This window comes from Larus michahellis, chromosome 3, assembly GCF_964199755.1.
Source record: "Larus michahellis chromosome 3, bLarMic1.1, whole genome shotgun sequence".
In the NCBI taxonomy this organism is placed as follows: Eukaryota; Metazoa; Chordata; class Aves; order Charadriiformes; family Laridae; genus Larus; species Larus michahellis.
Genome location: NC_133898.1, coordinates 59,057,153 through 59,077,438, shown reverse-complemented (window position 1 = coordinate 59,077,438; position 20,286 = coordinate 59,057,153). Strand labels below are relative to the sequence as shown.

General features: G+C 40.3%; 1 protein-coding gene across 12 annotated transcripts in view; it reads right to left on the bottom strand.

The window, feature by feature from the left end:
• The window catches only part of GRM1 (glutamate metabotropic receptor 1), a 189,575-nt gene that overhangs the window by 49,935 nt on the left and 119,354 nt on the right, over nt 1–20,286 (bottom strand). The window lies entirely within an intron of this gene.

The window sequence follows — 20,286 nt, the reverse complement described above, 5'->3', positions numbered from 1 at the left end:
TTTTCTACAATGAGGGTGGGTGAAACACTGGGAACAGAGAGGTTGTAGATGTTGAGATTCAGGGTGAGGTAGAGGATGAGGGTGAGGTAGAGGATGAATGTTTCCAGATCCCTGGAAACATTCAAGGTCAGGTTGGATCATGCCCTGAGCAACCTGATCTAGTTGAAGACCTCCATGCTCACTGCAGGGGGGTTGGACTAGGTGACCATTAAAGGTCCCTTCCAACCCAAACTATTCTATGATTCTATGATATTCAATAAGAAACTAAGCATGAAGGAGTAGTCATTTGCAGTCCTCAGAAAGGCAAGGGCAGGAAGGAATTTGGGATGGAACGAAATGTAAAAACATTTTGGTTGGGGAATCTGATCAATACCTAGCCAGTTGGTAAATTTTGAACAAACACATACATTTGATAAAGAACACAGTCTGTTCACAGATGACTCTTGATTAGAATAAAAAGCCAAAATCTATTGAATAAAATTGTTATAAACTATAATGTTTCATCTAGAATAAGCAGATAGTTTTATGGTTTGTTACTGTCATCTGCTGAATATTCAAGGTCACATAAAAAGTGATTTTACTGTCTTGGTCCAGTTAGCAACTATTATGAGAGCCATCATCTTGTCTGGTGGTTCTGACAGAGGTCTAAAGGTCTTAGAGATTACATATACTGCCTTCTTTATTTGTAGCAGTCCTTCCCGGGATTGATATGCTTCATGGGTAGGCCATATGAGATTTTAGCTTTGTCGCAAGTTGCAAAATGGTGATGGTTACATTCAGTATGAGTGCTTATTTAAGAAAAAAAATTATTCAGGCAGCACAATTGGGGCTAAATTTCTCTGGGAAGATGAAATAAAAGAAACCTCCCATACCTGGACTGCTTGTTTAACAACTTGGCACAAAGCCATGCTAAAGAGTAAAGGGGGCTCCCCCACAAAATGCCAGGTGGCAGAGCAGAGGGTTACACCATGAACCAGCAGAGCAGTACCTAGGGTCACAGCAGATGTCCACATGCATTGGAGAAATCATGGAGGCAGATTTCTTATGCTCTCCTTCAGTTCCAACATACATCGCCTTAACCACAGGGTGGTCAAACACAGGAACAGGCTTCCTTGGGGGGATGGTTCATGCCCTAAGCCTGTCAGTGTTTAAGAGGCACTTGGACAATGACCTTCATAACATGTTTTAACTTTTGGTCAGGCAGTTGGAGTAGATTGTAGGTCCCTTCCAACTGAACTGAATTAAGAATAAAACAACAAAACAGAACGACTTTGAGCAAATGTACCCATCTGGCTCTGTACAAGTTTGTGTAGAGATGTGCTAGTGACATAGCATGTCCTTGGAAAACAATGGAAGTCACATATCTTGCAGTGTCTCATGTTATAGAAGATCTGACAAACTTTGACCGCAACAAATTTGTGTCATAGGATCCTGCAAGGAGCAGGGCAGAAGGCCAACATGCTGAACTGATCAGTCATTTCAAATCTAGGTCCCTATAGGTTATTTTGCTAAAGATTGTTTTGGCAACTAAATGACACATGAAAGGTGATGAACAGACTTAACTTACTGTGATTTCAGTGGAACTTTAGGACATTTGGCTTCCTAGAAAATTTAAAGCACTTTTATTTGGATGCTTAACTATCTAATTATGGTTTTATCTTTGGACTTATAGGGAAGAAAATGCAATGAATTCGACATTTCTGTTTTGTCTCCAATTCCTTGAAATATTTTTTTTTATTTTATTTAGTAATAGCTAATCCTCCGAATAACCATGCCAAACTAAGATTCTATGAAATAATTTTTGCAAAGGGTTTTATTTGTTTAAACTCCTTTGTGGTTATTAGTTCAGATATTTCACAAATACTACCAGTTCACTCCCTCTTACATTCTATTTATAATGTCTCTTACATTATCTAACAACACAGATAACAACAAAATTATTTAATAAATTTCACTTAAGGCACTGCAAAATGAATAACACAGACTATAATGTCTCTAAACGTAATTAGTATAACAATGGTGTGTTCAAAACCTGTGCAATAACTGTCTTTTTCTCTTCTATCACCTCCTTAATACCAAGTGCATTCTGTTCATTAATATTGTATGGCTGAATGAAATCCTCCCCTCTTGACAGTATAAAAAGGACTTTTGTTCACACCACTGCACTCATTATGTCCAGATGTAAACCACAGGCAACAAGTCAGATTAGTAAAAGTCAGTTATTCTATATGAAAACACCCAAACACCCATCTCTTTCAGCCCACCAGCAAATAGACAGCTACAAGAATTTTTGAGGTTGAGTTTTCAGAAGTAACTGCCTGTTTTCCAGGCAATTCCAGCTGTAGCTGACTGCCTATGAGGGAAAGCCCAGGAAATACTACCTGGTGACCAGAAGAAGCAATTGTGGATCAGGGCTGCAGGCTTCACTTGTGGGCTGTCTCAATGACCTTGCTGTCTCTGTGTGCAAGCTACTCTGACCGCAAACAATTTGTGGAAAACTGTTTGTGTGTGTGTGTTTTACCAAGCCAAAAGACGGTCAGAAAAAAGAGGTTGTGTTTCAATCTCAATTAAAAAATGATTTGCAATTTTCATGAGACGGAATGATAGGTTGAAAAATTTATCACAGACCATAATAAATGCTTTGTTCAACCTACAAAAAGTAATCCCATCATGGTAAATTATTGTTTCTTGTATGGCTTCTGCTCCCAGGAAATGAGTTATTATACTGTTTTCAAAAAAAAGCAACCATATGTGAAATGGTTACCCCTTCACTTCCTACTTTGATGTCTGCATCTTTGCAGCAGGGAGTAAAGTTCAAGAGGCAGCTAAATACACTGAAAGAGTTGAGAGATAGGACATATAAGGAAGATGGTAGCAGAGCTATCAAAAAGACACAAGATTAAACAGGTAACTCAATTGCCATTGTTTGTGAACTTTTTGTTTGACCAGATGAAGCTCCACTACTTGTCAGGTAAGGGTGAGGAGGATGTATTATTTAAGAAAAGGGATCTTTCCTTAACTGCCTCTTGAGCATCATGTCACTGGTCTATAGAAAATAATGCTGCATTCTCTATAGAATTGCAAGTTGCTCTGCCCTTTGGCAAGAAGAGAGGAAGCAGAGCTTTCACTGGGGCAGCTAAAAGGAGGAAATATCTTACAATATGCGGGTTCTATGCCAGATTTGACACGCTGATAAACATTTGACATCTTCCAGTACTCATGAAGCAATAAATGGAGTTCACAGGGTTGCAGACTACATTTTCAGGATGTCATTAAATCAGAAAGGTTTCGCTTCCAGTCTTCAAATGGTTTTCATTTCCCCAAGCAAAGAGATTCAATTCACGCAATTATATTTGATGTATTTTTCCCTGAAAAGCTAGGATACAATTACAGTTACCAGTTGAGACACCCTGCTATTTTCTTTCTGAGCAGAGGGAAATCTATGGGCGTCCCAGATACTACTGCTTTGTTACATCTGGTGAATGTTGCTTTTTAATTGGGATTAGTGTACTTCTATTCTTGTATAAAACCATAGAGAGAAGTGAAAGCAATTCAAAAGCTGGGCATTCAGCAGAAGCTCCTCAAAAATTTGCACTAGAATTCTCTTAAGTGTCATGGTTTCAGCTGGGATGGAGTTAACTTTCTTGTTAGCAGCTGGTGTAGGGCTATGTTTTGGATTTGACATGAGAAATACTGTTAATATTGCACTGATGTTTTCAGTTGTTGCTAGGCACTCAAGGACTTTTCTGCTCCTCACACCACCCTGCCAGCAAGTAGACTGGGAGTGCACAAAAATTTAGGAGGAGACACAGCCGGGACAGCTGACCCCAACTGACCAAGGGGATATTCCGTATCATGTGACATCATGCTCAGCATATTAAGCTGGGGGAAGAAGAAGGAAGCGGGGAAAGGGGGATGTTTAGAGTGATGCCATTTGTCTTCCCCGGTAACGGTTATGCGTGATGGAGCCCTGCTTTCCTGGATATGGATGAACACCTGCCTGCCGACGGGAAGCAGTGAATGAATTCCTTGTTTTGCTTTGCTTTTGCACACAGCTTTTGCTTTAACTATTAAACTGTCCTTATCTCAACTCATGAGTTTTCTTACTTTTAATCTTCCAATGTCTTCCCCGTCCCAACTTGGGGAAGTGAGCAAGAGGCTGCATGGTCCTAGTTGTTTACTGGAACTAAACCATGACACAAAGGCATTAACAGTGTGCTGATTGTAGCAATATTTGTATGCAATGGGTTATTTATTTTCACAAGCAAAGTTGGTCAAATACCTAATGAACCTTCTTATCCTGAAATAAAGTTGATATTGAATTTTAAAGGGTTTGGGTTTTTTTAATGTACTTTTGCCAACATATCTTTCACAGATGTCAACTCAGTGGCTAAAGGAAACCAAAACATGAATTCAGCCATCAGGGCACAGGTTCTCTTTCATTTCAGATCTAAACTTTAGAAGACTAGTCCCCTTTTTGGATACACTATACGCCACCAGTGTCTTCAGTTTCCTTGTCTGTTTTTGTGAGGATGACACATTGCTCTTCAGTGTTTGAAAAGAAGTGTCTTCCTTTTGTCTCTCCCTGTGTGTCAGAAGCAGTGGGGAAAGATTTTAATTAAATTTACTTTCTTGGTTCTCCATATCATGTTATGTAAGCACATTAGGGCTTTAAGAGCTTAGTGTCAAAGACTCCAGAATGAGGTTGGCATACACAAATACAACAGTGCCACAGTGAAGCTGAAATATTATGAGGAGAAATGACTGCACAAGCTGCTGACTCACTTATTAATCAGATGCAGTGAAAGTCTGAGAGTCGCTAGGCACTGGGCAGGAGAAAGGAGACTGAGCAGTGCTGCCAGCCCTACGCCAAGTCTGAACTCGCAGGTCCAGCCCATCCACCAGGCAAAACCAAAAGGAAACCTATCTCTAACTGCTCCTGTATTTCCCAGTCTGAAAACTTTGCTTAGCGGACACAAGAGCCTGAAGCTTGCTTCCCGTCCCTGCCCTTTCTGCCTCTCACCATGGACATTCAGACTCTCACACAACTATATGACTCCAGGAAAGGCAGATTTAAGATGTAAACACAAACTGACAATGCACATAACTCAGGCTCACACTGTGGGAGATGACAAAGCTGTGTTCAAATGTGCTGGTGCCCAAGAGAGCAGAGAGAGCTTTTCTCATACATTTCCTTTCTAGTGACCCAAAGGAGCGAAGCACGGGACAAGAAGACAGTCGTACTCATTTCCCAAAGGCTGGCTGCAGCTTCAAGTGTATGCGAAAACAGGGCATGCCTGATGTCTGTACATGACAGTGCTAGGGCGAGCAGGCAGAGCATGTCTGGGTGAGATATTATACTCTCACAAACGCTCCCAGCAGATGTGCCATGCTGCAGCCCCTCTCTGCCTTTGGAAGAGGCCAGAGGGAAGCTGGAGGCCTTTGCAGCAGCCGGCAGCGTGGCTTTGCCAGCACTGTGTCACTGGAGTGGGAGGCAGGTGAGTGCAAAACAGGCCTGTAGTGGAGAAAAAGTTCCTTTTCCCCTTCTCCATTAATCTGCATCACGTGCTCTGTTTTTTGTGTTGGCTAGCAGTGAAAGAAAGAACTCGAAAGGAAATACAATGCACCACCTAAGGGCCAAGCTAACAGCACAGCTGTCTGCATGCCAGCCACCCCAGGAGAGGGCTGTCTCTTCCTTCACTAGGCTGCCCCTGGCAAGGTGTAGCTCGGTACCATCGCAGCTTTGCAATCTACACAGATTGTCCCCATGTGTTTGTAATTCCTATCAGTAAGAGCTGAAAGAAACTGAGAGTTGAACAGTTGCAAGAATACATGTCCACAGAAATTATTCATCGCAACAGGAAAATGAGCAGGAAACTGGATGACAAGCAGAGAACTTTCCCTACAAGTTAATGCATATGGCACACGCTGTTAAATGCAGGTCTGGAGAATTCCACTTATAGCAGATGGCTTGACAGAAGCTTATCAGCCTAATAAAGCTTCTATAGGGGATAACATTATGGCCCAAAAACTCTCTGTTTCTTCCCACTGGGATAAAATTATTTGTGAAGAATTTTACCTAAGAAAAAACTAGAGTTTATAGCCCTGTGAGGATGATTTACTGAGATTCTTCCTCCTCTAAACAAGCCTGCAAGCTGATGCTTGAAACCTCTTCTGTACATATCCACTGCTATAAGCTGTTAAAGGCTTGGCAGGAAATTTTAGCATTGCTTCTCTTTGTTCCTGGCTTTTAGTGGAATGATCATGATGAAATAGCTCTGAAGCAAAGACTGTTTTTTAATGAAATAGGAACTAAAGGATATACAGAATATAGCTCAGTGCAGGGTGAAAAAAAAAACCAAAACCTCTCTTCAAAACAAAAAGAAAGATCCACACCTTTGATATTTATAAGTGTTCTTGCAATGTGATCTGCTTGAGAAATACCATTCATAGAATGTCCAATGGTGAAGCAATATTATGAAAAATCAACAAGAAAGTTAAGTTTTAAGACTATGGATTACCCCATTTTGGCTATTATCTTAATTCCTGTCATTTGGAATTAACAGACTGGAAAACAACAGAGGAAAATAACTGTTCCGCTTTGAGATAAATCAATTTCTGTATCTTGGATTCCCAGGCAAACACAATTCAGTATCAATTCAAGCGGTCTGAAAAGAAGCATGACTTTGAATTTATTTGCCATCTTTTTCATGGCGCATTCATGCACCAAACCGGGACTGTACTTACAACTGCCACAATGCATATAAAATTATGAACTTTCATTATGCACATTTTAATTAAGATGTTTAGAAGTAACTCCATCAAGAAGAAAGTAAGCTGTAAAGATATTTAACGTACTTGACGATCAGAAAAAAATGTCAATATTGGGCCCTTCTAGCTCATGGAGACCCACACCCAAATAAAATACCCCCCAATAAAATATTGGAAGACTCATGGAACTGGCCAGGAATCTGGCATGGAATGACAGCAGCTTATTAGTGCCTACGGTCAAATAGCCAAATGTAATGAATGGTCATATTCAACTAGAGATCAATAAAACTCTGCTTGTGATTCTGAAGTTGGGGAATCCATCAAGTCAGAAGCAGTTTAGGCATAAAAAAAATTAATTCAGATAGTTAGAACATAACATTAAATGACATGTTCATTCTAGAAAGAGGCAACATAGATGATAATCTGAAGTGATTCCAGTGCCTTTCTTAGAGACAGAGAGTAATTATTATGAGAGCTTGACAAATAATTGTTATGATTAATTTGTTTTTCTTAAAAGCTGGACTGTGTACAAACTGCCTGCAAAATGACCACAACATGTTCTATTATTTATTCAAAATTATTATTTAACTTCTGCAGCAAGACATTATTTCTCAGCTCCTGTTTTAATTAGAAATGAATATGTCATCTTATAATCAGGAACAAAATATGCCAGATTATTTTTTTGTTGTTCCTTGATTGAATGGTTTGTACATGTAATCAGCAAAGATGCTGATTTCAAATCCCGATATAGCACTTGAAATCCATCTTATTATTTCATTAGTTGACTAAAATTTAATGCTGACAAAGTTATTTGAATGGTCAAACTCAACCTTTGTGTTTAAAGGACATAGGCAATAGCACAGTTATTTTAACGTAAGATTCACAGACAGAGTGAATGGAAAGGAGGGCTCATGCCCTGTCTGATCATGGCCAGAGGCCATGCTCTGTTCTGGCATCACAATCCACTCCCAAGTTTTTCTTTGACTTTGATTCGTTCCTTTTTTAAATTATTTTCTCTTCTTTTCTTCTGTCCCCTTTCTTGGGAATATGACAACGAGGAATTCAATTTGTTACTCTTACTGTGTGGCCTATAGCTTCTTCTGTCACTCCCAGTCCAACAATAAACTATCTCTGAGCCTCTCTCTCAGACTCTTCAAGGCCCCACAAGTGCCCATGCGCCCAAAGCCTCAGGCACCGTTTTAATGTGATTGGTTATTGTCGCAGAGACCTTGGATGTGCCTGCTTCTCTTTCTTTCTTTGCAGCCTTCCTCCAGTGCCATGCTGGACCCTGACCCAGTCTCTCTAGAGACAGGATTCTACGGAGCCCATTTTCTCTATGACCTGAACATCCGTGGAGAAACAGTTATAAAGAAAGAAAACCCAACCTTCAGTCTTCCCTTCTCCCTCAGGTAACTATGTAACCTCGCTGCCTTATTCACATGCTCCATTAAAGACATATTTAGAACTACTATTCTTAACAGATCTGTTATTTGGAACAAGTCTAGCAGATAATGAGTTGCAGTTGCTGCTACTCTTTTATGAGACAGGAATGAATACACTTAAAATCGAAGTAATTTACAAATTTAAAGAAATATTTGCAGATTTTTGTGTTATTTGTCTAGCTTTAATCATGCTTTTTACTCTTAATTAAAAGAAGAAAAAAAATATTGAGTCAGATACCCTTACAGATTTCCTATTATAACACACAATGATGGAAAAATGAAAAGCACAGGAAACAGGACTGATTAAATTTCAAGTGTCGTGCTTTTCATGTGAAGCCTGAGATTTTATCTGAAAGAAAGAGACAGAATTCTGTAATTGTGCTGCAGCTTTCAGAACATTAACCACTGTAGATACTTAAATTAGGAACTTGAATACATATTCAGGCACCTAATTAATTGACTTGATTAATACCTGAACTTTTCTAGCTGCTGTTGACATCCATGGGAATTATGGGAAATCAGTACCCTTAAAAATCAGGCCAATTTATCTAGGTCTCAGAGCATGCACTTCAGGAGCCTAATTTTGAGCATCTTCATTGGGAAATGCTGGTTCAGAGTTAAAAATAAGCAACCTTCATATTGAACATAGAATGGGGCAAAGACATTAACAGAAATATAGTCTCAGTATATGTTAAATGTTCGGCACCAGTACAACACCCAAAACTACTAGTCAGGGTTTTTAGATCAGAGTGGAAAAATATGATGAAAATAATAAAATATACGTATTCATTAACCTATCCTCTATGCAGATCTGTGCTCCTACCTGGCATGGAGATAGCAAACGGAACAAATCACATAAACTCTTCTCTTTCCATTGATCTAGACCTGTAAACATCTAAGTACCAGCTCATGGTTGTCAGTGTATGGGCATGAGATCCTGAGGACTTCAAAGGTATGAGTCAGTATCTCATGTCAACATTGGACGGAGTAGTCCCCTCATGGTAGGATACCAGCCCATGGTTGGCAGGCACAGACTAGCTGGCCTAACCAGACTTTTCTATTTTAAATTCCAATGGTTCTATATGATCCTGAAGAACAGTCAGGAAAGATACCTAATATTTATCATGCTTTAAAACAGTATCGATTTAAGATGGGTTTCAGAGTTCTTGCATGACTGTGCACCACCCATCAGCCAGTACTATTGGTTATCTTTTTCTCTTACTATTATTCTAAAAGAACAAACAACCTCTTCCTCACTTCTGTTCTTAATGTTAAGGTGGTATTAAGAACACCGGCATTAGCTGCCAGAATATAAATCAATATGAACACCAATGAGTCTCACTTCTGCAGAAATATAATGCCCTCCAAATTTTTCCTTTGCCAAGTTTGCTGTTGGCTTTGTGCTTTGGTTTGGGATTTTTTTGTTTTGGGTTTTTGGGGTTTTGTTTTGTTTTGTTTTTTAAATGGACCATATCTTCACACAAGAAACCTTCTGTTTGAAGGACTGGCCTCCTGGAACCACATGGTTGCATGCCAGTGGGGTGGGTTTCACACGTGCAAGGGGGGTAGTTGCTGTGCGCCCAGACTACGCAGCAGCCCTGCAGCCACGCAGTTGCTCCCAGAGACTCCTCCAGCTTCCCGGGGTCAAAGGCAGCTGCTGCAGCTGCTCTGGAGCTGAGGAGCAGAGTGGCCTCAGCCATCCTAACTACTGCCTAGTTGGACAGTGTTTTAATTTAACAGAGCACACTCACAGGTTTTGTTTTAATTTAAGTATAGTTTTCAAATGACTGCTAGGAGGATTCAAATATTCCCTTGCAACCCTTGGAATATGCAATACATTAATCACAAATGCACAGATCACAAAGATCCACTTTATTTTCCCCTTAACTGGACATAAGCCCAGAGCTGTGTTCAAGTACAGTATCATAGAAAAGATTCATTTTAAAGTGAAGCTAAAATTAGAAGCTTCTGAATGACATCTGCATGAGGACAATGCACTGCTGATTAGCATCAAACTAGAGCTAAGCAAATCAGAAGATAAAATAAGTGGCCCTAATCTTTATTCAGATATTAAATTCAACAGAAAAACAGAAGCAGGATTCTTTCAGATCTGAAAGAATTTCAAAAGCATTCATTTTAGCACACCTCCTTTTTTCCTGGGTGTAACTAGATATGATAATGCAGAAAAAAAAGGGCTATCCAGCCCAGCCAAACCCAAATTACGGAAGTACTGAAATACTTACACAAACAGCCCCGTTTTTCCAACTCTAAAGAGTTGAGCCTGAATCCAGAGCTAAATTAAAGGTTTGAACTTGCACATTCCTCCAAAGCTGCTTTCTATTATATGAATGTCAAAAATTTGAGCTGAAGGAAGCCTTTGGAAATCATCTTGTCTTGCACCTGCCTGTGCTGCAGTGGTCCTCTCTGGCTCAGCCAGCAGCCCAGCCTAGTTGCAGTAGCTGCTTTCATCACTTTTCCCTAGTTCCCTCCACACTAGTAGACTTCTGCGCCCCCCCAGACCTCTCAGTATGATTGGGAAAACAGAAGTAGGCAACCCTACTCTTTGGAGCACACACCTTCCATCAGATTATTCTCCCTGTGAATACCATACAGCTTATTCTGAGTAGGAAGGTTTGTGGTTTGTATGGTTCAAGTTTTACTACTCAGACTCGTAATTTATTGCTCTTTACACCACTGCTTGCTCAAGATCTATTAAGAGGAACCCATTAATTTTAATAACTTTATTGCCTGTTTTTCAGAGTGTATCCTTGTGCACAAAGGGTATCTCTGGGCTGCAGCTAGACATGTGTGAGTGTGCGGTTTTGTGTCTACACATTAGCTCTTACTGTATTTCCTTTGCACTTGTATTTATGGGGAAATTATGCCAGTAATGACAACCTATAAAATTGCAAGTGGAGTTTAAAAACTTTCCACCTCCAGGTAAATGAGAAAAGGGAAGATATGATCTAATAAAAGAAAAGGAGCACTGACAGAAGGCAGTTTGGCCTTGTTTTCCGATCAGTTACCTGTGTTATTGCATCTGGTTTACTTATGGATTTGGTTAAATGCTTATATCTAAGCTAATTGTTCTGATGTGTGACCTGCACAAACAATTGATTTCTAGGAACAAGTCAATTAATTTTAATTGTGTGCTTTTGTCCTCACCATGCTCCTGATACAGCCAAAGTTCAAAGCCCCTGTAACAGTCTGAGCAGTCAGGAGTGTTCCCATCGCACTCCAGGTAGAGGAGACAAGAGCACCAAGGAGGCACAGGAGACCGTGATTCGTGTGTCCTGTTCCTTTGCAGCACCATCAGTTTTCTTGTGTAATGGAGAAGGCTGGATGTCACAAGCCTACCTGAAGATTGCTTTAATCCTGGAAGTGGAAACTTTGGCTGTTAAAACCCACAATGGAAAATGTAGGTGTAAATACTAGATTTAGAAAAGAATTGGCATGTCCTGCTGTATTATGTATATGTTCTGCAAACTGTCTTCTATGCTGTTTACAAAGGTTTATGTATACTGCTTCTTTCCTTTATTTGATGATGATGTCATTTTTTCATGGATCCCAAAAGAAGAAAAATATTTCTTGTTATTGTATTTTGATTGACAGCCTGGTTTAAAAATATTTTTTGAAATATAAAATACTAGATAAATGTAGCTGCTTTCTTCCAAACACAGAAATAAGAAGCTAGAAGCAAATGAACAAAAACCTGGCCATAGATAATGTCTTCTCTGAATAATTCATATGATTTATCACAGATAAACACATTATTAATATTCCTCTTCTTTAAGCCTTAGAAGCTGTCTGTAACCTTGTCTGGGAAATAAAGAAAACTACAGTTGTCCTGTCTTATCTACTGTAAAAAACCTTGACTAAAAAGTGTAGCAACTAGAGTTCCTTTAGGCAAGTTGTCCCTAGTAGGCTTCATTCTAGGTGCCCATAAAATTGAGATCAGTTTTGATCACTACTGTGGGATGAATCCTAGGATCTCCTGCCTCATACAGAGGACAAAGAGAGTGACAAAGGACTCCTTCTCTACTGCAGGGATCTAATATAATGGGAATCCGAAGCAGGGGCTAGGGAGGGCGAGTCACAGGATACATAAGGTACAATACATCTTAAAGGAGTCATGGCATGTCGATAGCTTGATTCCTTCTTCAAAAGCTTATGAACATGTCTCCTATATACCACACAGGTGATTTTCAAGCAGTGACTGACCTGGCAGAATGTGCGCTCAGGCTATTGTCTTATAATTAACTTTTCTGATGTGTTGTACTGAAAGTAGCTCCTACTATAGGTGCTTCTGCTGATGCAAAGTCTCATGGGACAGGTGCTCCATGAGGGAGCCTTGCAGATGTTGAGATTAAAGGAATGTTCTCAGAAAAGTACCTACAAGCACCTCTAACAGTGGAAAGAGCCCTAATAATGTATGCTGGATCTAATTTGTCCAGCTCCTAACATAACCTGAAACACTCTGAAAAGTTCTCAGGTCAACTCTCACTAGAAATGCGTTCCCCCTTTCAACAAAGTGTAGAAAAAAACAAGTACATGTCCTGGAATGCTTTGTCCACTGATACGAGAAACTGAGGGCTCCATGATATCTCATGTAAATTCATCCAAACTAAGATGCGTCTTGAGAAGAAAACCCTTGATTAAGAGAAGCTCTAAACTACATTACTGGTGGACTGGATGTAGTCTGAAAGATGCATTAGCTAAGCACAAAAATGTCTGAGAATGGGAATAGGTCAGTCATCAGTCTTCCTATCTGGTGCAGTAAGTGCAATCAAGGACAACTTCACACACAAATACATGAAAACAAACACCACGACAGGTGAAGGCAGAGGCTCTGTAGATCTTCTAAAAAGATGTTATTATCTTATGTCAGAAAAAAACCCAACCTCACTAAAACTACAAGAACTCTGACTATGTCTGGATGAGCTAAAATCAGTTTCTTTTTAATGAGTGGGTGACAATGATGGCAAACAGAATTATAGAATGAGAGGGGTTGGAAGGGATCATCTAGTCCAACCCCCCTGCTGGAGCAGGTTCACCTAGAGCAGGTTGCACAGGAACGCATCCAGGCAGGTTTTGAATGTCTCCAGAGATGGAGACTTAGGGATGCTTTTCATAGACATCTTAACTAGAGGCAAACAAAACAAGCTTGTTGAAATGATTTGATTTAGTAGCTTGGGTATAATGTTCCACAGACATAACTACAATACTCCTGTACTTGAACTGGTATGTTCATGTAACACCGCACCGCTCTCTGCGTGTGTTGCTGTGTGACTCTCTGATATCTAAAACACTTCTGCACCATGCTCCACAACTTTTCCAGATTATGGCTATACCAAGTAAAGGCAATGATTCAAGGTCTTTATGGTGACAAAACAATCTATATTCCCTGCAATTTTTTTCTTAAGAAGTATGACTGCATTATTTGTACCAAAGCATAAATGCCTTTTCTGGAATACTTAGTCTTCCTCACAAGCTCTTTTCTGCTATCAGTATTATGTTCTGCCCATGATTTGACACACTATGAAGATTTATGACAGACATACAGAACTACTTAGGTGTGATGAAAGCTTATGTCCTCTTTCTGAGCAAGTCTGCTGATGCAGAAAGAAGATGGGAAAAGATACAACTTCTTAGGACCAAATTTGACACAAGAATATGGTGGCTGTAGAGATCATTGGCAGAAATGAAGGCAAGCAGCATCCTGGGTTGTATTGATAGCACAGTCAGTGACTGCAGCATGTGATTTCCTCCCTACCCTTTACTTTGCACTCATCAGGGTGCATCTAGAATACTGCATATAGTTTGTGAACCTCCAATACAGAAAGACACTGGAACCTGGTGCACATTCAGCAGAGGGCCATCAAGATGATCCAGAGCTGCAGTCTGTGCCCTTTGAGGACAGGCTGAAGGACTTGGGCTTCTTCAGCCTGGAGAAGAGATGGCTGAAGGGGAATCTTACAACAGACCCTCATACCTATGAGGTGGTTATCAAGAAGAGAGAAACAGGTTTGCATGGTGAAGCACGGTGACAGGATAAGAGATGATGGGCATAACTTGAAACAAGACAGGTTCAGAGCGGATATGAGGCAAAACTTTTTCACATTCAAGCAGTGGAACAGGTTGCCCAGAGATGCTGTGCCACCTCCATCCCTGGAGTTTTTCAAGGCCCCAGTGAATAAATCCCTGAGCAACCCGGTCCAAATGTATAGCTTATCCTGCTTTGAGCAGGAGCTTGGACTACAGTCTTCCTGAGCTACCTTCCAGACTGAGTGTTCTGTGATTCTGTGACTCTGGCTACACTCAGACTGGTTGGTTGTAGTTCTCTTGGAGCGAGACAGGAATTAGCAGATAAATCAATCCTTATGGTATGACCAAGGTATGAGTAAGCATCCTACAGGGAACTTGGACTGTGACCTCCTTTGGAACAAAAACCTCTCCATTTCTTGTTCTTGTCCGCCACAAATATGTTCACTGACAAATAACCCTTATCCTCAAAGATCAATTGAATTGATGAATGAATCATGAATTGCCCACTTTGTTCCACTTTGCTCTGTTGAAAAATGTCTGTGCTGATTGCCTGCCAATGTATTTTGTTGTCCCAGCAGATGAACTGCTGTGAGCATAATCTGATGTTTGCATCAGTTCCATAACCAATTTTGTAACTGTCTCTTGTGGTGCAGAGGTGTACTCATCCCACCTGGTTTACATAAACTACAGCCATTTTATTATCTGCCAGGAGGTGAATAAGGCATTCTGCAAAAGAGCAGTTAGACCTCCGTACACGTGTTTGCACTGCACTGAGTTCTACACCGTTTCTGCGTGAATGTGACTTGCATTTAATTCTGGCTTATGTGGGCTCACCGAGTCCAACAGAGAAATATTTGTCACGGTAGTGTTGTGGGGGAAAAACACTTCCATTTGGGCTATTTCTATCAGATCAGGGAGGAGATGATAACACCCCACAGAACTGTTGGAAGGGTATCTGAACTCTTGCCTGAATACAGAGTCTATCTCCTAATCTTGCTGTCAGCATGCAATCTCGGTATAATCTCCAAAATGTGGAAAAGGTTCAGTTGTCTGATGAATTGTGACTGTTGCTTGGGGCAGTGCCTGAGGTTGTGTGCTAAGGGAACTTAGAGTCAGGTCCATCCTGAGTTGGTTAGCTTCCTAGTATCTCAAATTCAGAAACAGCTTTTTTCTGTTAGTGTTAAAATGGTCTGCTCTGTTCTGATTTTTCACCTGCAGGGTATGAAGAATGCTTTGAAGTTCTGAACCTTGCAGTGAGGCAGGTGTCCGTGCAGAGTTGCAGGACATGCTTTATTTTCTAAATAATATAGCTACTACACAGAACACGGTGGCGGTACCTTAGTGGCATGGACAGTTTAAGAACAACAACTCTGTACTAGAAGTGGTTTTGACCACCTAGATATCAAGGGAACTACAGGAGAATGGTCATATACAAATATCTTTCTATTTTGGTGGGTTGACCTTGTCTGGCTGGCAGGTGCCCACAAAGCCACTCCCTCACTTCCCCTCTTTGTCAGGAAAATAAAATTAAAAACTTATGGGTCAAGATAAAGGCAGTTTAATTAAGAAGAGCAAAGGCCATGCATGGAAGCAAAGGAGAACAAAAAATATTTATTCTCTACCTCCAACAGCAAGTGATGTCCAGACACTTCCTAGGAAGTAGGGCCTCAGTATGCAGCGGTTGCTTTGGAAGACAAATGCCTTAATAGCAAATGCCCCCCTCCCTCCTCCTTTCTCTTAGCTTTTGTTGCTGAGCACATCATCATATGGTAGGGAAACTTTGGCCAGTTTGGGTCATCTGTCCTGGCGATGTCCCCTCCCAACATTTTGGCCACTCCCAGCCTACTGGCCTTTGGTGAGGCTGAAGGGGTGGTTGGGGGTGAAGAGACTGCCTCGGTGCTGTGCAAGCACTGTTCAGCAGTGGCCAAAACACTGGTGTGTTATCAAGACTTTTCTAGTTAAAATACAAAGCACAGCACTATGAGGGCTGCTGTAGGGAAAGTTAATTCCATCCCATCCGGATCCAATACATCTACATGCAAGAAAATTTCTAGACTTGAATCCTACTGTTTTGAGGAAGAATATCTCCTGTAGCAGAGAGAGAAAGAGGAAGAAAGAGAGAGCGAAAGGGAGAGAGGCATTTCCTTATGAGAGGCATTTGGCTACAACATTAGCAAAGAATGAGTCAAAAATAGCTCCCACTCATTTGGCTGCCACCCAAGTGGGAAAAGTAAGTTGTTTAATTCTTTCAAGAAGGGATGATCCAAAAGAGCAGTCACTGAAAAACTCTCAATGATTGTCTTCTCTTCCCAAGAATTCACGCCGCTACCATATAGTCCTAGTACATCCAGATAAGCTATTCTGAAAATGTGGCCAATTGCTAGGCACCCCACAGACCTCACAGAGTAGAACGCACTTGGACTTGTTTCCTTCCAGTAGTGCTTAGACCAGATAGACTTTTTTCCCAAAAAAATATGCATGTACATTCAGAGCTCAGTGTAACATGAGAATCCCTGAGGGACAAAATCAGTCTTCTCAGGGCCTGAATGAGGGAATTCAAGCAGTAATTCCTGTCATCGGAGAAGGGGGATTTCTAGGAACTGGCTTTCCCTTGCTTCGTAGAGAGCCTGCAATCCCAAGCTAGTGCTGACTCAACAGTAGCAGGGTGTGAGAAATTGCAAACACAGCAGCTGTAATTGCTTCAGAAGTCCTTGCCTATCCATGAATGCTAAAAATTGAACTTCACATTCCAGTGGCAATTCTGAATAAATCACTCAGTAAAGTGATTAGGTTGCATATGAGCAAATTATACTGGGCAGGCAGTAATTGAAGATTCTCAAATACAAACTTTGTAATTAATCTCCCTTTCAAAAAGGATAAGTCCAAAGATTTTGAATCTTTTTATATAAGGTAGTTGGAGAACAACACTGCATTCTCTTTTTTTTTTATTTCTGGTTGCTCCTAGGCAACCCCCTGCTGGGTAAATACAAACACACTATGCTCTCCTAAATGTCACCCATATTTTTGTCCTTGATTTTCTTTCTTATTAGATAGTTTCCTGAAATGTTAACTCTTCAAACATGGGAGATGAACTTGAGCAGTCTACTGCCTTTGAATCAGTTTCTGTCTGTGCGAAAGTATGGGTGTGCTTTTTTCTCAGTAAGAATTATCAGTGCACTTCTGGAATACAGAACAGATCAGGATGCATAGTCACAAAGCATATTACTAATGTGCATGGACTCCTGGGACCACGGGGAGAGTCTGCTTTTTCCATAATGCAGGATCCTATGTACTTTGTTACAGGAATATTGATGGAATACAGTGAGGTAAAAGTGTAAGTTCTTAGATATAATGGAGTTAAGGTGCTTGGTACTGGTATTGAATACTGATAATTTTTAAGGGGTGATGGAGTAGTAGCAGCAGTACTTAAATTTGTAGCACTGCAAAGAAGTCAAAACTTTGTTTATTGTTACTTTTATAATAGATTTCAAATATTAGTGCTTACTACTTATTAAGCAGCATTCATTCCCTCCTTCAAATTTGTGCATGGAGATACTTTGTAAAGGAGGGAAGAGGCAATTCAGACTTATTTTTTTACAGAGAGATTCTGAAGCAGCCTGTCTCCAAACCTGAGAAAGGTGAAGAAGGCAGTTTCTTGGCACTGTCATACTAGACCTCCTTGGAGAAAGACTCCACCAGCAAGCTTTGAAGCTGTTATCATTTGAAGTGACATCCTTAACCCTGCAGAAAGGTCAGATAAAGATACCTGTGCAGATAAAGATACGTGGTGGTGCCAGGCAGTCACCAGTCAGCTCTGTGCAGTTAAAGAAAAATAAATACGATATTCTATTGCCCCCAGACTCACTGGGGTCTCTCAAGAGACCTGTGGGTCTCCTGATTCTGTAGGTATGCCATAATTGGGAACAGATATCTTGTAGTGCTTCCTTTTGTCGATTTGAGATATTTATGAACTTCTCAATTGTGTGTGATAAGCCCGAGCGTTGTCAATGGTTCATCACCAAATCTAAGAGCTGATTGCTTTTCAGCAAAGCCTAAAAAGTATCACATTTTGAGGCTTCATGCAAAAACTTACAACTTTTTAGAGGGGAAGACGTTTCAGTGCCTGAATTGTGAGTATTAACTGTCAGAGTCTACCAATGTAGACAAATGTTTTTGTGTTTCACTAATATTATCAGAACATAGTGGTTCCTGCCTCTGATATCTGACACCCTGAGAAGCACAGAACACCAAGGCAGGCATGTAACGTTACCTCTGCAGCACCCTCTCCAATGTCCAATGGCTTCAACCCTGGGATGTCCTGAGCCAGTTTGGGGTGGGGTGTTTTTTTCCAATAAAACAGATATATGGGTTTTCTTCCATTAATTTGTTTAACTGCTTTTTGTCTCAAGTACAATTTTAGAGTCTACAGCAAACACTGTCTGAAAACTCGTCTACACATTCTGTGCAGAAGTACCCGATCTTGGCTGTTTTGAACTCGCCACCTGGTATTTGCCTTTGATGCAGCAGATGACGAATGACTATGCTGGTTCAGACTAAAGTTTTCAGTTTTATAACCAGACTGGATAACAAACTACCCGTGTTTACAACAGCTGCTGAGATTTCTCAGAAATGAGGCCTTTTTATAGAGTATCAGCATGAAATTTATTTATGTGTATGGATTGAACAAAGCAATGCCATTTTAAGCTTCTTTTCTTAAGAAAGAAGGTTATGCATTTGCACTGTGCATCCATCATTCAGCCTCTCCTTTGTAATTTCTGCCTTTTTTGGCCTACATTAACTCCTTTGTCTGAGCTGAAGTAGTCTCAAAACCAATTAAATTTATATACCATAAATCAACATTTTGGTAGAGTCCAAAGTTAATGACTCCTTTGTGGAAAAATATCAGTATAACGTCAACATTTATTTAGCCTCTCTGGCTTGCCATTAGCCCCTCAGCCCCCAGGTGGGCCAGCCTGTTTGACAGTCAGCACATCAGCCCAGTTTTGAGTCAGTGACAATATTTGGTGATACGTCTCAGCTCCTAATAAGAGAACTAGGGGGAAACAAAAGGTAATGTGGAAGGTGTTGTTAAGAAGTGCTACTAATGGAGAAGGGAAAAACTAGGAACACCATGGGAATTCAGCTCAGGGAGCACATGAAGCACAACTGAGATTACTGCTACGGGATAGAGAGGGTGGAGACATAAAGAATAGGACACAAACCCATAGGAAGCCAGGCTTCATTAGTTTTGTTTCTAATGGAGTAACTTCCTTACTATCAGAATATACCTTCTTGACCAGAAATGAAACATTTACAAACTACAAACAAAATATTTGCAAAAATTATTCAGCAGGTATTTTACAGAAAAGTGATCACCTCTCACTCAATTTACCAATAAATTTAATCTTACTGAAACGTTTTAATTTATTTTCTCAGATTCTTCCGTGGAAGAGAAAACCTGTCCACAGATACAGTTCTCTTGCTATGAAGTAAGAGTTACTTCCATCTGTAGGACAGGGTGTTTTTTATACGAGTGCTACATCTTGGAAACAAACTATAAATGTTCTAACGGGTGAAGAAAAGAAAGGGTGAAGCAGATGATGACTGGCCAATTTTAAGACTCATCAATTTTCTTTACAATTTGTTTTCTGCCATAATATTTTCTGTGAAATTCCTAATAATTCAGATGATCAGAAAAGTTGGCCTGGAGAAAAAAAGTTTAAATTTGTTCCTATTTTTGTTAAAATTTAATGGTTGCTTATCTTTTTACAAGCCGTATTACAAACTTGAACACTCCTGTCAGCCTCAGCATAGCCCTAAAACATGAAAAGGGAACAAGTCACTGTATGACAGAGCAGAACTAAATTGAGAGGAGGCTGTGCAATCAGTGTCAGACATAATCCTGCCAGAGCTGGGATTTATATTTGTAAAATTTGGGGTTGGCACTTTTCACCAGTGATTTATACATTTAAAAACAAAACAAAACAAATGCAAAAAATCCCAACACAAGTTTTTGCCAGAGTGCAAA